The sequence below is a fragment of the Triturus cristatus genome, chromosome 3_2 (genome assembly GCF_964204655.1).
Source record: "Triturus cristatus chromosome 3_2, aTriCri1.1, whole genome shotgun sequence".
Classification (NCBI taxonomy): Eukaryota; Metazoa; Chordata; class Amphibia; order Caudata; family Salamandridae; genus Triturus; species Triturus cristatus.
In genome coordinates this window covers 1,192,775,449-1,192,783,972 of record NC_140584.1, presented here as the reverse complement: position 1 = coordinate 1,192,783,972, position 8,524 = coordinate 1,192,775,449, and the positions used below count along the sequence as shown (strand labels likewise).

Here is an 8,524-nt window from a genome sequence, read left to right as displayed (position 1 = left end):
CAGATGGCTGAGGGGAGAGGTGCGACCAGATGGCCGGGACCGAAATAACGCCACTCTGCCTGCCCCGAGCCTTCGTGGGAGGGCTCCCGCCTGCCCTTGCAGGGCTCGTGGGCTGCAAGGCTCGGGGGCTGCAGGGCTCGGGGACTGCAGGGCTCGGGGGCTGCAGGGCTCTGGGGCTGCAGGGCTCGGGGGGCTCGTAGACCCCACGCTGGGCCTCAGGCATGGGGAGGCCCGCTAGAGCTCCTGGGGGCCCGCCACCCGGGCAGGACTGCCCGGGACCCATGGAGCCTTGCAGGTCTCCAGGGCTCTGCACCGGGGACCCTTGTCCCGGGCAGATGGACACTTGGCAGGCCGCAGGACGGGGGCTCCCAAACCCCAGGCCCTGACCGAAACCCAGGCCCCGGGTTCTCGGAAGCCAACTTTCTATCCAAAAAACTGACTAGCAGAGGCTATCCCCGCAAATTAGTGAAGATAGCGCTCAAAAGAGCTTGGTACTGCCCAAGGGATACTCTACTTAGCCCTAAAGAAAAGAAAAATGACGATAAACTTGTATGTGTCACCACATTTACGCCCATCTCCAACACAGTGAAAAAATGTATCCTTAAACACTGGCCTACACTTAATGCTGGCAACTTTAAGATAGAACGTCCTCTCTTTGCCTTCAAGAAAAGCAAAAGTATCAAAGACCACCTGGTCGGGGCAACTCTCCCTGATGTCAAAAGGGACCCCACCTTTAGAACCTTTTGGAATCTACCGCCTGTAGTAGGGCATTTCAAATGCGCTGGTTGCAGTGTGTGCAGTCTTACATCGGACACAAATAAAATTGTGCATGCTAACATTGACATCACTCTTAGCCATTTCTCTAACTGTAACACCACCAATGTTATATCACTTGTCCTTGTAACTTGATTTATGTGGGACAAACAAAAAAGAAGATCAGAATCCGGATCTGCCAACACAGAAGCCGGATCCGTTGCAAAACTGCCAATGCGCCACTTGTTGAACATTTTACTCAAATGAATCCCACTGAAGACGACATGAGGTGGCAAGTTATTAGTGTGATCCTTCAACCTTCCAGAAATACGAACATTGCTGCTATTCTTAATAAGGAAGAATTCAAATGGATAATTCGTACACAGGACTGAACCGTTTGGAGGACTGGTCTAATTTACTGTAACCGGTTCATATACCCTTGGACTGCCTTCTAAGTACCTTGGCTGCATAATCCTGTGCCTTTTCACCTCCATTGCCCTTTTTAATCACTCCTTCCTGCTCCCCTATTTTCTCCCCTTATCCCCCTTCTGGGTATTCTCCTTAATTTAGTAACTTTTCTCTCCCTTCATCCCGCTCTCCCACCTCCGTGACACTGTTCTGTTCCATGGTCCTTAATGTCCTTCCTATCCACCCATGCTGACTTCTTGCATCACTCCTTATGTCTACTCCTCTTACTAATTGCCTCACTTGTCACTTCACCTCTATCCCTCCCTTCACACATACCCCCTTTTATTTGCTCCGGTTATTTCCCATCCGCTACCGGTTCCTTGACGTTGTACATCATTCTGAATTGTCTCCAGACTACACTGTTTCCCGGCATTCTCATTTCCGCTCCTTGCTTTTATCCCTTCCTCCCCATTATTCCCTTTGTTTCTACTGCCCATCCATTCTCTGGCTCCTTCTCACCCCTCCATCCTGGCCGCTCCATCTCCCCTCCTATTTTCGTCCCTCTTCTCTTTCCACCGCTGGGCGTTCCTACTTAACCTGCCGCCCCCTCCCTGCTCTCCCCATCCGCTCGCATTCTACGAGCCTCTGCATGCTGACAATTGACTCCGGGTTACTCGAGCTCTCAGCGCCGTGGTTTTCCACTCTACATTATTACAACGGTAAGCCTTCCATCCGAGCCACCGTGCCACCTCCCCAGCTACACCCGCTCTCCCGCCGGTTTTATCCTCATCCCTGACCCTGTTCCCTTTTTGCAGGGACACCGCGTACTCAACGCGCATTTCCCAATTGGATTCCAGTCCCAATAGGGACCCGCCGGATATTTTGCTGCTCCTTCCGTGTGCTGCCCACCTCCACGGCCGCCCTACCCACGCCGTACCCGCACCGTTTCATCCTGCACGGTTCCTTCCTGACCCAATTGTTTAGCGTGTCATCACGCACTTGTCGATCATGACTACGCGGCACTCCCGCTTGACTAACTGTAAGTCGCATCCCTGGCTTTCCTGTCCCCACTGACTCTTCCTCCGTTTTACTTCCTTGCTCTCTCTCAATCACACTTATATTTTTATACACTGCCCTCTCCCTCCTTCACCTCATGGTTACTCTTTTTTCCAATTGGGATATTCCTTAGTGTATTATTCTGCCTTCTCCCTTCCCTGATATTATTCCTCCACATAATAATATTCCTTCTTTTTTCCCCCTTTCCAAATTCCTCTTACTTTTACCATCTCTCTACATACCTCTGACACCCACCCCACACCGTCTTACTTTTCTGCATTAAGTTCACCTTTATTGTACCTATATTTTGTTTTTTAATTCTTAACTTATTTTATCCAACTTCCTTCCCTTTTCCCTTCTTTTGCATTAACCCCCCGCCTTAATCCGCCCCCACACCCTTTCCTTTTCGCATCTCTCTCTCCCCCATCCCCTCTTACCCTCTTCCTTATATCTACCCAGGCTAACTTCCCAGGCATTTCTGTTATCAACTTGTCCTGAAGAGATCCCACTATTTCCAATGGGATCGAAACGTTGCCGACTACCTTCTCTAAACTCTATAATATTTATTATCTAACTGTTTGAGTATGAGATGTCTATTTGACTTTTTGTTACTGCTTATTTATGTGGACTAAAAAGTCACCTTTTAAGTCACCTGCCTGGGTTTAGGAAATCGGCTGATTTCCCCTTTTACCCTGTCACAGTTAGCTCACTCACCGATTGATTATTATTTGGTTGTGTTAAACATTTTTACTGCATCTATGAATATTTCTTGCATTGACTACATATATAAACCCACATTTTCACTGTATCAATTGTGGTATTATATCTACTTTGTGTGAATGGGACCATTGTTCCTTAAAATATGTGTCTACCCTTGGTCCGATCCGACTTCTAGGGTTTCCTTGTTTCCTACCTTGTGCCGTTCCTGGGCTCCAGCAATTTTCAGGCAACAATTTTTATGTCAAGAAAACTCCGGTGATTAATGCTCTTCCAGGCGAGATCAGAGTTTTGTCTAGTAGAAGTTCTGAATCCTGGATGTTTTGATTCATGGTAAGGTAGTGCAGAGGGTTCATATGCCTGCTGCTAAGAACATGTACCATGCAGATCACAAAGTGAATGTAATGTAAACAGGTCAGCTGGTTACTGCTTTTGTCAGTGACTTCCTTTTTGTTAGTTGCCAAGAAGTTCGTGGGGACTTCAAAGTATAGATTAGAGCGTTTGGATTTTTTCCCCAGACTTTCATTATTCTAATGTTGCAAAAAGGATTCATTTGGGTACAAATCAGTTCTTGTTAATAATGAGAGCACCAGTTCATTGTGTTACATTTTAAATACAGAGTTTGTGCTTCTCCAGACCAAGTACTCTTCAACTATAATGCCTACCTGTATGGATAATATGTGAGTCCACCCCTCGTTGTCCTCTGTCTTATGTAACATTTCCTATACACTGATTTATACACCTATGATTGATAGTTTCTGTCTAATGTGTGTGTTATGTAAAGTGCTCTGACACCCTTCACTTATATGAGTGATGCTATAAAATTAATTAAATGGATCTGAGAGAGAGTGGTTATGAAGACTGTTAAAGGGTGGTGGGGAGGGAATCCGTGGTGGAAGTGTTCACTGGGGGGGGCACCAAAAAACATTGTCGCACTGGGCGCCACCAGTGCTAAATCCGGCCCTGCCGAAAGATTCAGCAACACAGGTGGTGGTTCTGCAACTCTCTCGGGGACTGCACTGTCTTCACAGCAAGTTTGACGCCAGTATCCCCCGTTGGAACCGCTGGAGCAGTACCCCCGTGCACCACATCGACTTGCTGCTGCCAAAGCTTGTTGACTATCTTCACCAGAGATCTTAAAGCTCTAAGAAGCTCTAGCCTCAAGCATCTCCTGCAACCAAGGCCTTCGCCTGCACCACATCCTCTGCACCGTGGGCCTTCATCCTTTGGTGAGCGGCTCTTGGTCCTCTTGTGCCTCCTGTGCCTTTGGCCCGTGGGTCCTCAAGAGGGTCTTCTATGGCTCCATTTGGCTCCCCTACTTCCTCAGGGCCTGCTCTGACTTACCTGCTCTTGGTGAGTCCGTTGGACCTTGCTGGTCTCGACATTGTACCTTTTTCAACTACTACGTGTGTTGCCATTGCCAAGGCTTGTTGGTGCCCCTGCCGGACACTGACCCCTGGCTCTTGACATCTGATGTGGACGGCTCATGAATGGCTCCTGGTCTTCCACAGCATTGCCTGGTCTGTACAGCTGCAAATTTATGGGCACCGTCAACTCTCCTGCATCTCTGATATTAGTGGGCATTTGTCTTCCATGCCTCCTGATTACTATTGAGTGGCATAGACTCTGTCCCCTCTGCTTGCAGGTACCTCTCATCGTAAATCCACCTTTAGGTTCCACTGGACTCTTTCACCTTTTTTCGCCAGCGGCATCTTCACTGAAGTCCTCCATTGTGGTCTACAGTGGTTTCCGACGTCACTTTGCACCTATGCACCCAGCTTGCCTGGTGTAGGTATCCTGGTTCCTGGGGTATCCACGTGTGTGGCGACTCTCCAACTGTTTGTCTTCCATGGGGTTTCTTCAAGGTCCTCTGGGAAGGGTCCTTCTTCTTAAAAACTACCACCGCGACTTACCTATTGGCTTGTATTGAGCATGCAGTTGTGTTCCAACTCTGCACACGGCCTACTTGGGATTCCTAAGTACTTACCTATGGTAGTTCTTTGGGTCTTTGTCTCTTCCACGTCTTCCAGGTCTAGTCTCGACTTAGGTCGTGGTTCACAATACACTATTTTATTATATGGTTTGGTCTCCCCCTGGAGACCACAGTGTATTTGTGATAATTACGTGTTCTATAATCAAAGTTTTGTGTGTATTGTATTTATATCCAGTGGCGGCTCCTCCATTGGGGCGTGGGGGCATCTCCTCACTTCTTTCTCACAGTGCGAGAAGCAGAAACTTAAAATGGTAAAACAACCATTTTATGTTTCTGCTTCTTGCACTGCGAGAAAGCAGAAGTGCCTGGTTGGGGACAGGTGGGCGGTCCTGCTCGAGGGCAGGGCGGGTGGCTTGCCTACTGTTGTGGGTACTGACTGTTTGTTCGGCCCCAGGGTCGACCAAAGCAGCCATGCACACTCAACATTTTCTTTATGTAGGCTGCATATATAAATAAAATTACAATTACAATCTAAAATGTTGCTGTATCTCACCTCCGTGCCTTTAAAACAGTTTGACAAGCAGCTTTCCAACATGCCTGGCCATCGAAAACATATATGTAATCTGGACACCTTTCCGGTTGCAGTGAAACACTTTAATGTTCACAGAGCAAAACTGCAGCAAAGACACCTGTTTTTAGAACAGGTCAAAGGTTAATTTCAAAGCAATCTCTTGTTATGACAGCAGAATTGGTCTGCAAGATCGGTTCACGGCTGAAATGTGAGGCGGAAGCCCAAACACACTTCTCTGAGAATAAAAACACGAGGCCGCGGGGGCTGGTAATGCCGATTTTGGTGGAAACGGAAACTTGCATCGAATCGGGGGTTACAGACTGTTTAAAAAAAAAAAAAGAACTTTGGGGCATATCAGCAAGGTCTGGCGATAAAATTATGGCCGCTTTATCGCCCTATCAGCATGGAAACGCTAACGCGTGGATCCATGCCTTAGCGCCCATCTCCTTAGCGCCTGGCCTCGCATCGCTAATGAGATGTGAGGTAGGGGTTCCCGACAGGAATCCAGAGAATATAATCGCTTACCGGCTTCTCCCTATCAACAAGGGAATCGCTATCCCGCCTAGCGACTTAAAAAGCAGCGCTAACCGGGTGTATCGCCGGTATCTTACGCCTACTATTTTTATTACTTAGCCACACAGTGTCATGGGAGGTGGATTGTAATGATAAGTCCACATCTCCCTATTTACTATATTTGCCCTAACGCTGTGCTTTATCGCTGGAAATACTGAGATAATGCCGAATTACACCGCTATTGCCAGGATTTCTATCGCCTCGGCGATGCGCGTTGCTAATAGTGCGCTAGCCGGGCGATAGAATCCGGCGATAGGCGGCGTTAGAATCGTGCACGCTAAACACGGCCAGCGATAATGATCGCTGGCCGTTGATGATATGCCCCCAAGTTCTCACACAACTTTCTGGCAGAATATGTGCAGGGAAGATATGTCACATTCCACGTTTTTGAAGCTCAGAACGGAGGACAGTATGGTATTACCTCGCCACTCACCAGTAGCCATTCACTCGAATGGTGAGGTGGCACGAGGACAGTAAATCCTCACAGTGAGGTACCAGCATTGCTTTTTTGTGCTGCGCTCGAAAAACTAACCTGGCAAGGATTGCAGATAGAAACCCTCTGAATATTAAGCCATGACCCTTGTCATGTGAAAATTGCACGACTTCTTGGAAAAGGCAGTACTCAGTCACTGACTAATTAAATGAATCGCTGGAGAGATAACGGACTTTACTTGTCAACTTAATCGGGTTCTCCTCTTACTATTACCACAAAGGGGCATATTAGCAACAGACGGCGATAAATATCGCAAAGCGCGCTTAGCGCTTTCATATTTATCGCCGTCTATCGCTGTTATTTGTCGCCTGGTTAGTGCGTTATTTACAACCTGTATAACCTAGGTGATAAATATTCCAGCGTTAGTGCAAAAATGGGCCAACATCGCTGGAAAACCAGAAATTTTGCACCCAAAACAAAGATAGCCCTGGTGATACGACCCTGTGGTCGTATCACCATAATCCACCTCCCATGTTAGCTATGCCTTAGTCAGGAATTTAACAGACGTTAATTTCCTGCATTAAGGCCTTGTTAACAGGATTTAAAATATCGCTACCCCTCGTTGATGATATCACGAAGCTGGGGTAGCGATATTTTCCCATGGTGTTTTGTTAGGCACGCCTCCTTTGCATCTCATTAGAGATGCAAAGCGAGGCGTGAACAAAACGGGAGCTGAAACAAGGAAACACGCGCTAGTGTGTCCTTGCAAATAATGCGATATAATTATCGCCACTTTTTGGGCAAAAACGGCCGCAAAAGCGGCGATAATTATGTCACCAGCCCTTGATGATATGCCCCGAAATACTTCATGCAGCCGACTATGTGACTCACTACAGGCGAGTCATCTGGGGCCACATCACGAAGACCTGCGCTGTCTCCGCGCAGAGTCGAGCACCTATTTTTATGCGCCTGACTTCGTTTTACCGATATTTCTTGGAGTTCCCCAGCAGCACTGTGTGGAAGTCAAGCTTTCAAGAGAGACATAGGGTTAATTGAATTCACTTTATAACCAGGCCTGGGCTCTGCACTAGGGCAGCCGTTCATGGTGCGGCCATTGCCTGTGGGTCTTGGCTGCCTTGTTGTCCTGATCTGTCCTGAGCCACACATCACATGCATGCATGGGTTTTTAAGGCACAGTGTGTGACACGGCGCCATCGGTAGTTAATGGGCTTCTCTTGTCATACCACACACTGTCGGTGAAATAGGCCCGACTCAGAGGCCTGGCTATAAGTTATTTTCAACAACCAAGATTAACTTAAGAAGAAGAGACTAGACGAGAGAGAGTACAGACCTACTTTAGTATCTATCACAGTTGAGTTCACAAACGATACGCTGGCGATCTTCGCAAATCGCAGCCACGCCAGCCAGTTTGACGTGATCAGCAGTCAGCACTGAACACGAGGTGCGTGTGTGTGGCGCCGGCGGTCTGCTGCGACGTCACGGTCCGTCCGTCGTCATCATCACTGTAGTTAGAGAAATCTGTCGAAATCGGGCCAATCACTGTCTGTATGAGCCACAGTGATTGGTCAACTTACAGTGCCAGTGCCACCCACACGCCGCAGACCTGCAAACGCGGGCCTCTCAGCCAATCCAGATGCTGCTCCAGCAGCGCCAGGATTGGCTTGAGCAGGGGATACTCCCCGCCTATCAGGAGACCGGGGGCTGCGGTATGAAGCAACCCTCGCTCTCCTATTATACAGGCCAGTGCGCATGTTCGTGCTGGGCTGAAAAATTACGAGCCCCAAACCGAACATGCGCACTCATCTGCGCTAGACCACCCTCTGCTTGCTTACAATGCATGTTGTCATTGTCAAACTTACTTGTCAGTCAAATGAACCTGGCTGCTGCCCCACCCCCTTCATAGCGTCCTGACTGCCTCGTAAGTTTTGTTTGCTGCAGCCTGCGCCCGAATCGCCCGATGCCACTCTGATGATGAATGTGGGCTGTGGCATTAAAAGTGGGGCAACGCCCAAGCGCCCTAATGGACGCACCGCCGCTGTCAAAACATCTCTGGGATGTA

At 48.3% G+C, this 8,524-nt stretch overlaps 1 protein-coding gene across 1 annotated transcript in view; it reads left to right on the top strand.

The window, feature by feature from the left end:
* Positions 1-1,809: 1,809 nt before the first annotated feature.
* Positions 1,810-8,524, top strand: part of GMPPA (GDP-mannose pyrophosphorylase A) — a 249,860-nt gene continuing 243,145 nt past the window's right edge. Inside the window, exon 1 of the mRNA XM_085650103.1 lies at positions 1,810-1,880. The gene's annotated coding sequence lies outside the window, so the exon portion shown is untranslated. The remainder of the gene's footprint in view (positions 1,881-8,524) is intronic.